The sequence below is a fragment of the Acanthopagrus latus genome, chromosome 15 (genome assembly GCF_904848185.1).
Source record: "Acanthopagrus latus isolate v.2019 chromosome 15, fAcaLat1.1, whole genome shotgun sequence".
Taxonomy (NCBI): domain Eukaryota; kingdom Metazoa; phylum Chordata; class Actinopteri; order Spariformes; family Sparidae; genus Acanthopagrus; species Acanthopagrus latus.
Genome location: NC_051053.1, coordinates 17,894,195 through 17,912,115, shown reverse-complemented (window position 1 = coordinate 17,912,115; position 17,921 = coordinate 17,894,195). Strand labels below are relative to the sequence as shown.

Here is a 17,921-nt window from a genome sequence, read left to right as displayed (position 1 = left end):
TGTATGACTCAGATAGCTTTCTGTGAAACAGAGGATTGTCAGGGCGATGAGTCGCTGCTCGAGTCACCTTTGATCTCCAGCCAATACATACAGCCGAGTACTCTTAAACCGGCCTAATGCTGATGCAGGTTTCTACTTAATCATAAAGGGAAGACAAGACAAAACGTCTACTCATACATCAAACTGGCAAATCTCCTTTCACTGATAATGAATAGGCGTCAGGCACCCATGGCGTAACCCCTGATCTTCCACTGAAATGCAATTTGTATTCACACTTAACTGGCTGCACACAATGAGCGAGTGTCAGGGAGGAGCTCCACTGGAATACCAACAGCTACCAGGCTACATTTATGATGCTAGGTTATTCTTTCATCTAATCGTTGTGGCGATCGCTCTTAAAGAAGCTGCTGAAGCTGCTGACGTTGTTGTTGCTGCTCAAAACGTTCCCAGAAGTTGCCTAATAGCATTACACACCAATGCCATGCCATGTTTCTGGTACAGGTGAAGAAAGGCCATGTGGGGTGTATTATTGCTATTATTTCAGACTGTAATAATGACAGCTACAAAAAGACTACAGAAATGGCAACGAACTACAAACTAGTGGCAACATGGCTGTAAAAATGCCCTTATTATCTTTGACTCGAGGCTGACCAAACATCCCTGGATAAACATGGTCTTATTAAACATTCACACATTGCCCTTGAATTATTCCTCATTCCTGTCTTATTTAAAACTTCTATCACATAGAAATGTTGCTCCGGCACATTTGGACCAAGAGAGTTATAGCCATATTTTCCAATAAATAATTAGACATATTTATTTGATTAGATTTATTTATTAGAATTGATTGTAACCGTGGACTATACCGTGTAAACAGAATTGATTTGGTTTGAAACACATGAGTGGTAACAAGCTTTTAAAGCGTCCCGTCACTTTCTGTTCAATAAATGTCCTCCACGGTGTTTAACACACTGCCCCGAGAGCGCTAAATGCAGATCCACTTAATCAGGCAGCGACGACAAAGCGCCGAGTCATCCATCAGACTGGTTAATCCTGTCCCTTCAGTAAATTATTCATCAAAGTTATATGTCTTTGTCCTGAGTGAGAGAGATCACTGGAGCGAATGGGCAGCCTACAGTCATACTCTTTTTAGACGAGAGGCTTGCAGAGAAACTTATTGAGCTTGTGTTTCAAATGTTGCTGCAGGTGTTTCTCTGCTGAGCAGTGTTCTTTTGAGCCTTTTTGGATTTGTTAAAAATTGCAAAAGAATTCTTAATTTACCTGTGAAGTCTGGGTTTCTGATAGTTTATCCTGGGACTGACCGATGAAAAAGAATCAGAAAACCTCTCAGCGTGTAGCTGCGAAAACACGTTTCAGTCTCGCTCCGAGTCTGAAACTAAGTGGTGCTTCGCTTAAAAAGGGCAGCCGACTAATTCATCTCCGCAGCTCTTAACAGAGTGATTAACAGCGTCGCCGAAGCTGAGGAATTTGTCTGGCCTGCGGTGAGTGTAATGGCTCAGAGTGAGGAAAGAGGCAGGGTTATAAATGGAAGACTGTAATTTATCTTTTTTGTTCTTCCCACAAGGTCTTTAATCACCGTGTCCACCTTTGGGATTAAGAAGGATAAAGACATTCATCGTCAGAAGAGAGCCGGTGAAAAACTTCAGCTGAAAGATTTGTCTCAATAAAAATTTGTCGGTATAATATAAGATGGGTCTGTTGAGGTTTCAGTTGTCTACCACAGACTTTGTTTTCTAAAAATGAATCTTTAAAAGATGGCAAACAACTGTATTGCTCTAAATGATCTCAGATTTTATCACCTGTTTTTTGAAAATAAGAATTTAAAAAGTGATGATACATTATTGCAGTAGGAATAACATTGCACGGATGCGATAGAAGCATGATTTTTGTTTAGTTTTTTCCTTAATCCATAAATTGTCACCTATTTCATTATTTGCCCATTATTATGATCGTTGATCAACTGATTTGAGTTTTTTTTTAATGAAATACATTCTCTGATTTCGGCTTATCAAGGGTGAATCTTGTCGTATCTCTTCACTCTGACAGTAAACCGAATATCTTTGGGTTTTGGACCAAACAGCTAAAAGATGAATCAAGAAAAAAATCAATAGATTAATCGACAAAAACAATAATCATTACTTGCAGCCCTGCCAGTTTTCTGCTGCACACCAAATCTACCTACAAGTAAAAAAGGAGGTAACCTGAACTTTTACACTTTTTACCAAATCTTTCTCTTTTTTTTGTATTAATTTCATAAATTAAGCAGACACAAACATCACATATTATCATATCAACATATTATCAGAGCAGAAATTTGTCATAATAATCAACATGTTGTGGTGGCAAGTATCAACAACTAGTCATAAAATATCTGTTTAAAATGTGTGTGATGTCCATCTGATTTAGAAATGTAATTTTAAAAAAAAACACCCGTGCAGAGTGATTAGAAAGATGAGCACAAAATTAAAACATGGATGTCTTCTCATACACAATCAGATCATCTTCACACTACAGGGAGCGTAAACTTTCCAGAGCATCATCTGCTAAAAAAAAGTCTAAATCTGTCAGCGCCTGCATGCGGCTCTCTGCCTCATCTTTTCCAGTGATGCACGGCGCTCAGGGGAGGAGGTCCTATTGTCTGTTGTGTAGCCAAAAGTGTGCGGCGCCTTTATTCTACCATTGAGACCGAACTTCAAAGTGCTTTGTATTAATCCATTTAGACTGGGCAGACGGGGTCCATCATGACTAACAAAGTGTGGTCAAATCAAAGTGACCCCATTAGTCTTAACGGAAATTTGATGTTTATTGAAGCTTTTAAGTTTCAGGGATTTTGTTCGACTCTGGTCCTGTTTAACTTTGATCCCTGTATCAAAACGTATGCCTTCGCATTTTGCAGTGTTTAGTTTGGATGTTCTAAGTAAATGATAAATGATAATGATAATGATAAAAAATGTTGAAGAGGAAAGTGAAGAGACAACATTTTTTCGGGCTTTGATGTAAATAATAATACATAATCTAACATGAGGATGTACATGCACCATATATCTGTGGTTAATAATCAACAGGAGTGCAGCGTTTGCTTCAGTGAGCTGAGTGGATGTTTAGGTGTTGATGTTGAGTTGTTTGTTATCTATACAGGTGACTCAGGTGAACGCTTTCACTCACCATGAGGCATTTTTTTCTTTTTTGATACATTAGTAATTTGAATTTAATGTGTAGAATCAGATACAACTTAGATTTTTACTCAAAACAGATAAACAAAACTGCTTTCCTCGTTATTTCTTGGAGTATAAAGATATGATACTTTGCTTTCTGTCTGTTTTTGATCATATAAAAGACGATATAAAAGTAAATACAGACATGTTATACACATTCGTGTCATGACGTCAGGCTGACTGTTGTATTTTCACTCTCATGTCAAATTTGTCCGCTGATGCACTGCTGGCATCAAGCCATCAACACTGTATGTACTGTGCATGTAAAAATACGCAATTGCACATTATTTTACTGTTATTTAACCGTAGATGAGGCTTATCGTCAATTAGCTGTCCCTGACCAGATGTTAAAAAGGCAACTTAAAAAAATAAACACATTTGCAATGTGTAGCACAATACATAATGCACAGGACAGTGCAAAGTTTGGACAAATGGACAAACAAAAAGAAAGGATGAGTTCTAGCTGTTCTCTTTTATTGTGCTTAAACGTGACTTCTGTTATTGTTGAGCCGTCTCTGACCACAATGTTGAAGGAAAAAGAAATAAAATTCTGCTGTATTAAACCAGCGGGAAGATCATCTCTGGGTTGTGCCTTAATGTGTATTTTTAGTCAAAATCATAGCCCGAGGTTTCCTTTGTTTTCGTCAATGCTGCCCTGTCGTGTGTGTGTGTGTGTCTCATGTCAAAGGTCTTAAAACAGGACAGAAAGTCTGGAATTACAGCAGGAAGCTGCAGGGACGTTGAGCACAGATGTTTAATAAACACAAGTGTCGCAGTGAAGAAATCACATGTTGTCACTTGCCATGTTGCTTTTTGTCTAGACTTGTACTTCAATTTGTCAAAGGCCATAATTATGGCAGTGCACGAAGAGTGTTTTTACTGTAATTGGATGAAATTCATGTTTCCTAACCCAAGGGGACATATAGGGGACACCTGACGAGCAGAAGGGACTGTTGCGTGTGTTGTATCAATTTAGCTTTAAGAACAGCAACAACAACAATTATGCTTGTATTATTTTAGTTAGTCCTAGTTTAATTATCAGAACATCAAGAGGCGTAGATGTCAAACACATATTCAGTTTTGTATACGAGATATTCATATGCGATCTTTGATTTATAACCCGGTGGTGGTTTGTGAGAAAAATCGAATTATTTAAATATAATCTTATTCTAATAATAATAACACTTGATATAATTACATTTGAAATAATAATAATAATAATAATAATAATAATAATAATAATAATAATAATAATAATGATAATAATAATAATACATTAAACAAAAATTAAATTAAATAAAAGACAGCGAATCAAAAAACAAAAACAAAATTTAAAAAAAAAACAGCAACATTAAAAACCTTTGAACAGATATTTTCCATGTGTGTGTATGCACAGGTGTGTTCTGTAAAAGTTTTTTCAATTGAGGAACTGACTCAGCTGCTCTTATATTTACAGTTTGGGGACTTTGCCAGCCAGAAACAGATGGATGTGCTCCTATAGGTCGAGTGTTTGTCAGAAGTACTAGGATAATAGATATTATTATATTACAATCTTAGGATAAGATAAAAGACAATAAAGGCTTTTTAATCTTTCCTTCCTCATTTCTTAATATTAAATGTATTGAGTGCCAGGATTGCCTTACACTTTGTGCTGTTCACCAAGAGCACCTGACACAAGTTCAGCCGACATTATCTATTGTCTAATAGTTACAGATGCTGCAGATTTTATTATTTTTCCTGAAACATCTGGTGGACTAAATCAAGCCTTTGCGCGGGCCAACTTTGGCCCATGGGCCTCACTTTGGGCAGCCGGGGGCTATATAATAATGACACCATCCACGTTTAGACTGCTTCTTATAAACTTAGCATCCACTATGTCGTTTTCTCTGCTTTTGTTAGTCCATAGAAAGACAGAAAGACACGGTTTATAGAAATAACAGGATATTAAAGAAAGGCCATCTGTCCTAAACACCACCCTGAGAACTTCGGGCATTTCTCCCAAGAGATATCAGAAAAATACACGAAACCAAGAACACACTCTAGATTTCCTTGTTATGACTGTAACACATCGGTGGTGGGAGTAGCCATTAAACAGCATGACCTCAAACAGGTCACTGCTTTATATCTTGTCATTAAAAATCTACAGTGTTTATATTATAGTATTATATTATATTATAGGCCGTTATAATACCTGATCATAATAGCTGTGAACAATCAGAGGAACCTTGACAGATTTTAAGTCCAGTTTGTTCCTTTTGTTATTTTTAGGGAATTGAAAAGTGTTTCCTTCTCCACAGCTATGAAAAAAAGCACATTTTTTATTTGTGGGTAATAAAAGCTGATAGTTTATTGTGTTGCACTGTGAGCTGTTCCAGCCCGTTGTATTTTATTTGCTCACAGTAGGCCTATTATGCACTTAATATGATGCCCTTTGCTACCTGAGCACCGCATCTTGTGTGTGAATATTTTTAATGTCATTTCCCCACATATTCCTCCATTTCCCGTGTTTCTTTTCCTGCACCCTAACAGTGGTTTTCTCTTGTTCTGTTCCAGTTAAATTGTCGCTGAGTCAGTTTGGGGTCATGACATCATCATCATGAGATGGGAAGACTGGTGAGCGTTGACCACAGGCAGCAAAAGAAGAGGCGGGTCCTGTGTGTGTGTGTCGGGGTTTGCAGCTGCTGGTTCTTGGCAAAAAAAAAAAAAATTGTGCTGTGGAGTTGCCTCAGGGAATAATTTGCTCAAATGTTGAAAGGAAGAACAAATTCAAGAGGTTTAAAGAGGCAGTAAGTAAGATTTTTATTGTCGCGCTGCACAAATGACCATAAAACACCTGCAGGAGGTTGATGGTGCTGTTAATCGTCCAGGTGTTGAGGTTTCTCTGGCTTTCCAAACCGTCCTTCTGGCTTGTGGGCTGTTTTTGAGCAAAAGCTCCACACCCAGTGAAGTCATGCTGATGCTGTTGAAACCACAGCTGGTGGTGACCAAACATGTTAAAATGACCGAAGATCTGGAGTCTTAAGCTTCTTTAAATTTACAGTAACACAAATTTATTTATACATCATGCAGAGACGAGCTGAAAGAAAAACCTATTAGTTGCTGGGGGCTTTCATTTATCTCTGTATACCATAGCACATTTTATTAAATGTTTGATTATTAATATTATTTGTTATTTACAGACATACATAGGCCTCATGAAATGGAAATCTGCTTCAGCAATGTCATCATAAAAATGATAACGAAAAAAATCCCCATTACGAAAAACTTTCCAAATAACGACTTTGTACCAAGTTGTTATTGTGAAACAGTGAGGAAATAGTACTCATCTCCAAATACTGATATATTATGTCAAAGTATCACTAAATAATGACTGAATGAAGTATCTCAAACTATTGAGTTATCCTTGCTAAACAGTGCGAAAATAATACATGATTAATCTGAGAATACTGAGAATCTTTTAAAGTGAGTTAGTGTCCCGTGATAATACAAGTTCTATAGCTCTATACGTTGTTTCCTCATGTGCCAAAGCAACAGACTATTTCAAGAAAGTTTCCTGTTTTAAAGTTTTTTTGTTTGTTTGTTTTGTTTTGTTTTGTTTTAATTACATTGATAAAAACGGGCTTCCATGAACATGTAAATAGACTAACATTTATTTATTTAGTGATTTATTACATTTTTCTGCTGGACTTGTGTGTTGAACTGTTTTTGAATAATATTTTGAGTAATTATCACTAATTGTGATTACACACACTTACAGAAAAAGTACATCATGTATGTCGATAAGGACAGTTTGAAAGGTGCTAAATAAAGACGAAAATGAATAAAGAATAGAGGATTATTGCATCTGCAACACTGTAGCGTACAGCATTAGTGTTGTAAGCATCTTTCAAGGTCTAAGTGCTCCGTCAAGTTGAATATTTTAAAGCTTATTTGAAGCTCATTTAAATGCAATTAGGAATAACACTTTGAGAAAAAGATTTGATGTCCAGCCTCAATGACTGAACAGATTTGTTCTTCCTCCCTGTGTGTTGCTGTTAATATACCTCACTTGTATTTTAATAAACATAACAATAAAACTTAATTGAATAAAACATTAACTTGTATGTGAGTTCAGTCCAGCTTGTTTTGGTTTCAAGGTCATGAAATTCACTCATAAGTCTAGTAAGAACAAGTGCATAACCGCACTACTGCGTCCATGAGAGAACACAGATCAGTGATCAGTTTGTCATTTAATTACAACATACAGTAGTTTAGGGTTGCTATGAGCCATGATTTTTATTTCAGATTAATCTGCCCAATCTTTTCTTTATTAAACGTTTCATCAGTCAAATGTTTATTCTTATATTGAGAGGATTTGCATCACAAAGCTCAACATGACGTCATCGGCTGAAAAAAAAACCTCAAATAAACTCAGATAGAATTTACATGAGATGGAAAAGCAGCAATTTAGAAGCTGGAAAAGCAAATGACAAACTTTTGACACAAACACTAATTTAATCAGCTAAAAATGTTGCAAATTATTTTTCTCACTCAGCTCGTTTCAGCTCAAACATGCATTGAATTTAATCCTCATATCTTCCTTGATGCTCTCAAACAAGCAAAGCATGTAACATCTAAACCTGTTTTAACAGCCATCAGATTACTTGTAAATGTAAACGTAAACATAAACGTCATATTGCATACATGACTGCTTTTTTTTTTTCCGTAAATACAGCATAAATCAGTTAGTAGTTACAGTTACAAGTTGCAGAAAAACCAACAAGTTATTTTATTTATTTTATTCATTATTATTCATTCTCCCCAAACTAAGACCGGACATCAGGATTTTGGGGACTACAACATGGCTGCTCATGTGTTTTGGCAGGTTTCCTCTTCAGAGCTGTAAACTGGGTCGATTGGACTGAGTTCAGCAACAAGTGGAGCCATAAAGACCAAATCCAGCTGCGGTGGAAACAGATGATGCACTTTTAAAAAACATAATCTGATTTGTTTTCAAATATTTATGCAAGTCGAGGAAATCTGTATTCTCAGAATCAGATATATAATTCAGCAGAGTTTCAGTACAATCGCCTCGTCTTTAAAAAGCACGTAAGACACATTTTATTTGAGGAACGTTTCATAGTTGATCAATAAACTGCTGATCATTAAACTTCTGGCTGAAGTGTCGCTGTTGAGTCACACTCTGCCAGAAGTGTTTTAAAACTATTAACAGGTCATCTTTTATGGGTTGAGCGAGTTCCGTGACCTCGGGGCTGTAAACCCACATTGTTAAATTTCAAATTGTGGTTATCAGTGAGAACATGCATCATTCCAGGAAGATTTACTTTTTCCCGAACACATTCGGCCCCTCAGAGGAATGTTTTTTGTTTTTTGTTTGTTTTTTTTTGTTTGTTTGTCCTTGGATGAACTGAATTTTCTGTTTTCAGCCTCAAAGTGACGGCCACATCAGAGAGATACAGCTGTTTGTGTAGAAGTCTGAAATTTGTTTATCAATGCTCCGTCTGCACGCACAGCTAATGGTTTCAGCTGAGGGGGGAGAACGGGCATGAAATACCACATTTTGTCCTTGGCTGGTCACTGAGAGCATGTCCACACTGATGCCCGTTTATAAATAACTTTTAGATTTTCTCCCTTATCCTCTCAATCAAAATAAAGCCTCATTTTCAAGCACTGGAAACTAAACGTGTCCAAAATCCTGAACTATGATTACACATTTTATAGCCACGTGTTACGTATAAGAGACAACACAAATCACACTGAAAAACCTGTCATTAAACTTCATTGCAGGTGAAGTGGACAGTGTGAGGGAGTCATTTTCCTGATTTTGTCGGCCTTTGGTCTTCTCCTACACACCTGTCGATCTTGAGGTGTGCAAAACCTGTACTCTCTGATTTGAACTAAAAAATGAAAGTAAGTAAGATATTTTCTTCTGTAATGTAGTGGAGCAGAAGTATAAAGTAGCATGAAATCAAAACGCTCTTGTATAACCATGGCAAAAATACCAACAAAATTAAAAATTCAGATTTGTCACAGAATAAACAATCAAGTGAAACACTAAAATATTCCAGTATCCCTAACTAACTATATTAAGTGTGTATAAGACACCTGAGGGGCTCCGTACAGTTACAACTGAGGTACACGGAGCAGGTGAAGCGAGTTTGTGACCTCTTATGCTGGAGCTTGTTTGTGTTTTTTGTTTTATTTTAAGATATCGCGTTATCAGAAAATCTCACAGCAGCTGCCTAAAAAAAAAGAAAAAAAATGCAGAAAGAAGATGTCACGAATGAGAGAAAAAAAAGGCTGAGTGTGTGTGTGTGTGTGTGTGTGTGTGTGTGTGTGTGTGTGTGTGTGTGTGTGTGTGTGTGTGTGTGTGTGCGTGTGAAAGAGAGCGTGTGAACTAGGAAGAGAGGGACAAAGATCGAACAGGAAGGAGCGTGTGTGAAAGAGCTCTGACAGAGTGAGTCAGGGAGAGAGAGAGAGAGAGAGCGAGAGAGAGAGAGGAGGAGGAGGAGGAGGAGGGGAGGGAGATAAATTTGTCTGCCTATAAAGCTCTGCATGCTTCTCGTTTTGGATGTTGTGCCTGTCGTATCGTGTTTAGCAGAAGTGAATCTTGATTGTAAGAAATGATGAGAATACACTAATAAAACATCTCAAACCCGGGAAGATGTCTGTCGTCGTCGTTGATGTTGTTGTTGTCGGTGTATTTGGAGGAGAAACCACAGTTGACCTGAGAATCGTTCAAATATATCTCTGTCATCTAGTGAAATACTCGCGTCATACGGCCGTCAGGTCAGGACAAGCTGCCTCCCCCCGGCTCCTCTTTTTGTGTGTCTCACAGCTGAAGTGAAGCTCCGAATTGTTTCATGTCCTGACCAAAGGAAGTGACTTTTTGTTTTCAACAACGCTGCACAGTGATAATGACAGTGGACAGCAAGTGACCAAAACTGTACCATGAAAACATATAGTGAAGCAACACATCTCATGTTTGATTCACACAAAGGATAAATAATCGCTGACACACTGACACTTTTAAATGGACACTTTGACCTTTTAAGTAGAAAACACGACACTTTGTTAGCGCTACTGCTACTAAAATGGGCAAATGTAATAGAAGTTTTTTGCAATAATCCATTATAATGGCCAAATATATTGAATAAGATTTAAAGGGGCAAGATCTTTTGTTGAAAACATTTACAAAATGCACTACAAGTATCAACAGAATTTGAAGAAATAACAGTTTTGATGTTATTATGTCTTTATATATTGTTACAGAGATATCTAGATTGCATGGGAACCAGCTAGCCCCGGCCCGTAACGGTCTAAAGTTCAAGTGCTGTCGGTATAAACACCAACACTCCACTGGTCCCCAAACTCCCCGTGCGGACCGCTAGCTTCAAGGCTAACAAAGCTAACTAGTCAAAGGGGGCTACAGTAAGCAGGTACATGAAGGATATGCTGCCCTCCACTTGTTTTCAGTATAAATTTGACAGGAGGCCAATTCCTACATACTGCACACTTTTTTGCTGTGACGCATCAAATGTCCACAAGTCATTGTCTTTCCACTCTGTTTCTCACTGTTAAATTAACCTGCAGTTTTCCTTTAAATTTTTTTTAGAAATGTCTCTTCCAATAAAAAAACGTTCCGTTCCTCAGCAGCAGTCGGGAATTCTTGCGTCACTGCAGTGACGTGGAAGTGTTATTGAGGACGTGTCACTTCTAACCACACCCAGCAGAGGTGCAAGAGCCTTCCAAACAAAGACAACACTGCTTTTTAGCCTAGTCTCAAAGGCACAGCTTCACATTGTGATTGAGGGTTAGATAAGAGGTTTAATATGTCAGTAATAATGGAACTACAGCCAGCAGCTGAAAACAGGAGGTACAAAGGCACCAAAGTCTCTATAAATCATTCTTTTGCTTAGAAAAAAAGATGCTTCTTATAACGTCACAAACTGCCTGTGAATCATGACACTAAGTTGTGTTCAGTATCAAAGTAGTACAGTGATAGTTTTCTGCACGTCCACGGGGACACTGATAACAGGAACTTACTGGATTAATATGAGCTCAAGTTGTCACCCACAGATGCCATGACAACACTGTACCTCCTGTTTACATTCCCCAAACCCCTAATTACGGACACTGCAGCACTGGGTGCAGCTGTATTTGGTTTGTCAGACTTTGAAAAAAAAAAAATGCTTTTGTAAAAAAAAAAAAAAAAAAAAAAAAAAAAGCCATCTTAAATGTTTGTATGAGGTATAAGAGTTCGGTACACCTTTTTGGGTGCATATATATATCTATCTGTAAAATGAAAGCTGAAGGTGATTGATTTCCATTTTTCTTAAAGCAGCTTTGAGGAACTTTTGTTGATTCGATTCAGCTGTATGAGCACCATGGCCTCCAGTGGTAAACATCTTGATCCGGCCAGTGTTTCCCTTTTTTTCCCCTTTTGAAGGCAAGTAACAAAGTCAAAATAAAACTGTGACATGAACTGACATGCGGCCCCATGCTGCATGTCATCCCTCCTCTCTCGTCCCGCTTCCTGTCAGCTCTCTGAACTGTCGCGTCAATGAAAGCCATAAAGGCCAAAAACAAAAAAACAGAAAGCCCTGAGCAAGTGGTTTTTGTGCCTAAACAAAGAGAGAAATGGAACATTCAATATACACAGAAGTCAATTTAAAACATGAAGAAACGTTCAGTTTTAACTGAATACAGTATAGCACCCAAACTAGCCTGAGGGTATATCACCCATTGATTGACTGACTGATTGATTTTATGAGCTGTAGCATGATTAGCTCTGGGGGGACAGGGCAGGAGCTTCTTTTAACCAAAACTTTCAAAATGTCAACAAGTGTCAAATCGGTTTATGGATCTCACAGATAGGTGAGTGGCGTGGGGGCAAGGGTGTGGATGATGCTCAGCAAAGACACTCACACACACAATGAGAGTTCACAACCTTAAGATTGAGTTAGACAAGGTCATCATTAAACTTAAAGATGCGAAGGTGGATGAAAGAGGTCAGAGGAAGTGATGAGTGATATGTTTTTCTTGAAACACAGATCTTATTAAAACATCAATTTCAGTTTTACTACAGTTCTCTCACTCCAAACAGCTGAAAACAAGTGTAAATATGTCTCCTTGTGTGCCAAAGCGATTCTGGAAGTACAGAAAAAGAGACAATCGTTTTCTACAAGTAGATTTGAGATATAATCACACCCTCTTACGCTATTAAATGAGTCAGCAGTTTGTGTTCTTCAGTGTTGCCGGGCAGATTGGTGCAATCTGTCAGTCAGTACGTCTGTGGTTTGATCTGGTGACTTAAACAGAGATTAGATGCCAGACGGGTGAAGGTAGAAACTAGGAAAGAGGGGGTTGAAATTTGACATTTTGATGAGGTCAGGTGAACACACACACACACACACACACACACACACACACACACACACACACACACACACACACACACACACACACACACACAATACACACACACACACACACATAAAAATACTGTGTGAATGTCAGCCACACAGTTTTCAGTGAACAGGTCCAACACACCACAGAACAAAGAGATAACTGTCCTGAAGCTGCTGCTGAACAGTAAAAAGTATAAAGATGTGTTGTAGCTGCGTGGGTCCGTGGGTGGTATATTCACAGTCCCCAGAGGATGAATGCTTGTGACTTTGATGATCCTCTGACTTCTCCTTTCACACCACCATCAGGTTGACATTTGAGGTTTTGTAGCAACTAGGTCAACGTTCAAGTTTGTCCAATACCTTGGTTTATGATTAAATAATGTGAATATTTTCTGTGTCTCTTTTCTGCATTCCACCATCTCCCCATACACTACTCAAAATCAGATAGGGATATTGGCATATGGCTGCATACATGGAATAAAAGTGCTACATTATTTTTGGGGACTAAAATTGTGACAAAACAAAAAAGATAAAAAATAAAAACCAGATATGTCAGAATAAGAATCAAACAATCAAATGAGACAATAAAACATCCCAATTTATAATAACTAATTTTGAGTAGTGTACATGCACCAACCTCTCTGACATCTAACTACAACAAGGACCACAATGGAAATAAGTCCTGTGACTTTGCTTTTTTATTGTGCATTTTGGTGTTGTAACTATGTAACTGTACTTCTACAGTGAACTGTCAAATAAATGAACTAAATTAAATCATCAGCTTGTAATCGATCTTTAATACTCCTTTGCAGGTGTTAAACTGCTAACATGCTAAACTAATGTGGAGAACACGGTAAACATTATACCTGGTGGACATCAGTTACATTGCGATATCTGTCAAAATATAAATATTTCAAGCAGCCCAACTAAAAAGAAATTCTATTCATAATAATAGCAAACTGTATTGTTTTGGCAGTTAGTACACAGAAAAATCAACATAACTCAGCACTTTGTATTCACAAAAAATAATTATGAAGTGCTTCTTTTTTTGCATCTTTTACTTACTTATGTTTTTCAAGATCTTTCTGGAGATGTTTCACTGTCATCCACTATTTATCTAAATCCTTTTCCAGCAATGAGAAGCTTCTCCATTTTCTTTATCTGTTGCATAAAGAGAAGAATCAGAGATTCAGATCCATCAGCAGATTAAAAAATGTTGCACATTTACAACGTGTACCGTTTCCCAGAATCATAAGATCTGGGCCACGTCGTTCCTCCTTTTTTTTCCAGCTGATGTAAACCACACCGGTGACCTGCTTTACGATATTTTATGATGTTTAAAACATTGTTGTTTTTTTTCCAAGTGCAGCCTCCTTTTGTTTGCAATTCATTCTTGTAACAAGTGAAAGCCAATTTGACTTGTTTTTCACTTGAGTCCAGGTGGCTGTACATGCAGGCAGGTATATGACCCAGGTGAGGCTACTGTAACATAATGCCCTGGTAACGATGACTCATCTGTGTGTTTTTGCTGCGACTTCAGGCGATAAGACGAACATAAACACGCATTAATCAAGATGAGCTTCACGTGTACTCCGGACTGTTGTTCTTCACTCTGCTGACTCACTCATTCTTTAACTCCTTTCTGTCTTGTGTTGGGTGTGCATGGTTGTGCCTGCCCTGGTTTTTATGCGCATTTTGAGTTCAAAATGAGGAAATCAGCCGAAATCCTGATATAGCATGAGAGACCAAAATGTGAGTGCAAGTGCAGCATCATTAGACAAGGTGAATGAATCCTCCACTGAAGAGAAGGACAACACTGAGGATTTACTTTTTTTTTTGCTTTTAACAACACGTTCACGTATGTATGATGGCTGCCTCACGTATCCGACGTCTGTTTAGAGTGTCAGTCCTCAGAAAATTAACACTAAGCATCTGCAAAATACAATGTGCGCATGAACAATAGGAGCAGTGTAGGGCCAGTATGAGGATGTAACAGGGTCAGGGGTCAGTAACAAGTCCCAGGAAAGAGAGCCAGGCTTTGAAGACAACTTTTGTAGTGGCCAAAACGTGTGATTACATCATCATGGGATGCACTGCAGCCCCAAAAGCTTACATTGTGAAAGAAGCGGCTGTAAAATGGTGGAAAAATGTTTTGGAGTGTCTCAACTCCGGACAAAATGGGGGCTGGATAACATTTGGAATGTCTAGACGGGTCACTAGTTCTATGGGCCCCGCAACACAGAAAATCAGGGTCACTCTATAGCTTGGAAGTCAAGCCATTTTGACTTCAGACCACCACAGGGCAGCTTTCACTGGAATGAATCATACTCCAACACTGTGTCCAGATTTTAATGTAACGTCTTTAGTCAGCAAGCTGAAAAGACAACAACAGGACAACAAGTTAAAGTGAGAAATCTAGAGTTTACTCTCCAGTAATAGATGTTGCATATAGGCAAGTGTGAAGAGCCACGCTGACCACACAAATAGTCTACAGGAATGTGGTTAAAAAGCATCTCAAGCCCAATAGGGAATTTGAAGCGGATATGAAACTGAGCATTTGACCGGTTATCTTTTATTAACGGTCATCTCGCTGCACTCTCTCATTCTGCAATGGTTTAGTAGCAGCTGACTGGAAAATCAGCGCCACCAGCTGTATATCTCTGTGAACCAGCTCCTTATAATCACATTAAGACAGTAGATGGAAAATGTGCATTCATCTGAATTTTCTTGACATTCGATTATACTTTGTGATACATTTGGTTTATAATCACTTGTTTAGTTCATAGAGTTTACCTAATAAAAGTTCAACATGCATGTGTACGTGTAATAAACAGTGAGAACAAAGTGCTCATCGGTAATGAAATGAACTCATGAAACATGATAGCACTTTTAGTGATTCAAAAGTATCAGTGATTCTGGCCCTGATGGGTATCAGATCAGCGCTAAACTCTGTGGTGTTGCCCAGACGTGCCCTGAGTGTGGAGGAACACGTCACGCAGGTCACCAACAACCTTCAACTTTGGCTGAGACAGAGCACATGGACATGAATTTGCCTCAAGAAATCCATATTAAGCTGTTGAAGGTGTTCAGTAGTGGTGGTGCCCTTCTCCAAAAATCGTAGACAGTGCTTCAAAGCATTAATACCTTCAGAGATTATGGTGAAGATTTTAGTGATCAAAGACATAACAATTTGTTTTTTTTTTGTATTTTTGAACATTACGCACTGCTGCAAAGACAATCCTGCTTTCTTTGTCAGGTTTCGTATGTTAACGTCTTCATCGTTGACTAAAATCTAAGATCAGTTTTGTTTTTATCTGCAGGCAGGCTGACTAATTGTTAAGTCACCCAGCCAAGCAGCAGCGCAAGTCTTGTTAAAATATAATTACTTAACCAGAAACGATAGTTCATCATGAAGATGTTGTTACATGAACACAGAAAACAAATAGCCTGTCAGAGGATTTTTAATGCTGTGGTAACGGCCAACTGGAGCGTAAACAAGCACACAGGATCACAAAAGAAACCAAAATATTACTCATGATGAGCAATTTTATTTCATTTAATCTAAAAATAAATTTGTCGGCCCTGAAATTTCTTTTATGGCATTGTTTGCCTTCATTAGGATTACTATGCACTGACACGTGTGCGTGTGTGTGTCTCAGTTACTGCAGTGCCTTTGTGCAGCACTGACTGAGAATACGCCCGGACATGTCTAAGAGCAACCTTGCCACACACACGTACACACATGCACAATCGCATTTGAATCTACACGCTGCTCAGATACACACACTTACACATAGGAGCATGCTCTGTGGTTAGAGCCAGCTGCTCAGCTGGTTTACAGCCCAGATAAGACGGTCCTGGGTTCAGCCTCACTCTGACACTGTGGACTTATGTTGGATCAACAACAACCTTTGACGTCAGTGACACCTTGCACGGAAGAACTCACTGAGATCGCTCCACTGATGCATCCACACTTGTACATTTCATACCATATTAACATTTCTCACATATCTCAGTAATTCACAATCACATTGCATGTTTATGATCTGACTTTCATATCAGGAGGTGAAGTTGCACATAATCACAGCTCAAGACTACATTTCAACATTTTCACACACGTGGATCGACAGGTGCGTAGGAGCAGAACAAGGGCCGACTGAATCAGGACAATAAAATCCTGCATTCACTGTTCATCTCGTTTGCAAACCAGAATGAACTGACAATGTTTTTGTTTCTGAACTTAGTCTGAATTTTTAGATGTACGCTGTTGGTATATAACGTATGTCACCGGTCACTTCTTCCCTCCTTCCTTCTGCTATCTGTATGTGCTGTTCTCCAACTCTTCGTCGCTACATGAAACCCGACAACCTCCAAGCTATTAGTCTACAATCTGGAAATGGCAACTTCCCCCTCACGCTAATCTGTACGCTAACTGCATGAACATAAACACGCAGCTGTTACCTTCTTCTTATGATGGGATTTATTCATTTCAACCACAAACCAAGCTTTCTACAACACCACTTTACAGGGGCACTGTTGCCACATCCTGGGTTAAGACCAAGACCATGGTGACTGGTTTAGAGACATGCAAACAAGCATTTTTTTCCCCCTCTTCCAGAATGAGAACTGGGGCAGCCACACCTTTTTTCAGTGCTAACATGATACTGTGGAGACCCTAACCACATCCTATCCAGTCTATCTGTAAACACAGCATTGTAACAGGTAAATGGTCTTGCTTTTTCCAGTCTACTGACTGCTCAAAGCACTTTACAATACATGCCACATTCACCCATTCATACACTGATGGAGGAGGCTGCCATGCCAGCTGCTCATCCGGAGCAATTTGGGGTTAAGTATCTTGCTCAAGGACACTTCGACGTGCAGCTGCCAGGAGCCGGTGACAACATATCCGGAAGAAACAAGCACTGCCAATATTTTCGCGAGTCAAACCCGAAGTCCTTTAATTTCTATGGGAATCGCTGTGATGTTTGATGTCCCTGCGAAAACGCCTCCCCCTCTGTAATATCTAAATTTTAATAGTTTGAACTTTAGCGGCGGATTTGGGAGAGAGTGTATGACTTTGTGCTGTACTGTAGCTTAGTAGTTAACATTAATGGTCCTGCTCTTGTCCCTGCAGACAGAATTAGCCTTTCACCCATGGCTAAACAGGAAGTGTATCCATACATAAAGAAATGCATTTCCTTGTGCTGAACACTAGGGGCATTTACGGAACTACAGACACTGATCGCATACTTATGTGAAAACTAGACGTAAA

At 38.7% G+C, this 17,921-nt stretch overlaps 2 long non-coding RNA genes across 2 annotated transcripts in view; one reads left to right on the top strand and one right to left on the bottom strand.

Moving 5' to 3' along the window:
- Nucleotides 1-9,721, top strand: part of LOC119033555 — a 77,704-nt gene extending 67,983 nt beyond the window's left edge. Inside the window, exon 4 of the long non-coding RNA XR_005079290.1 lies at nucleotides 5,790-9,721. This is a non-coding gene — a long non-coding RNA (uncharacterized LOC119033555). The remainder of the gene's footprint in view (nucleotides 1-5,789) is intronic.
- Nucleotides 9,722-11,751: 2,030 nt separating this feature from the next.
- Nucleotides 11,752-17,921, bottom strand: part of LOC119033556 — a 28,467-nt gene continuing 22,297 nt past the window's right edge. The window contains exons 3-5 of the long non-coding RNA XR_005079291.1: nucleotides 13,712-13,807; nucleotides 12,455-12,547; nucleotides 11,752-11,860 (exon numbers count right to left, since the gene is read on the bottom strand). This is a non-coding gene — a long non-coding RNA (uncharacterized LOC119033556). The remainder of the gene's footprint in view (nucleotides 11,861-12,454; nucleotides 12,548-13,711; nucleotides 13,808-17,921) is intronic.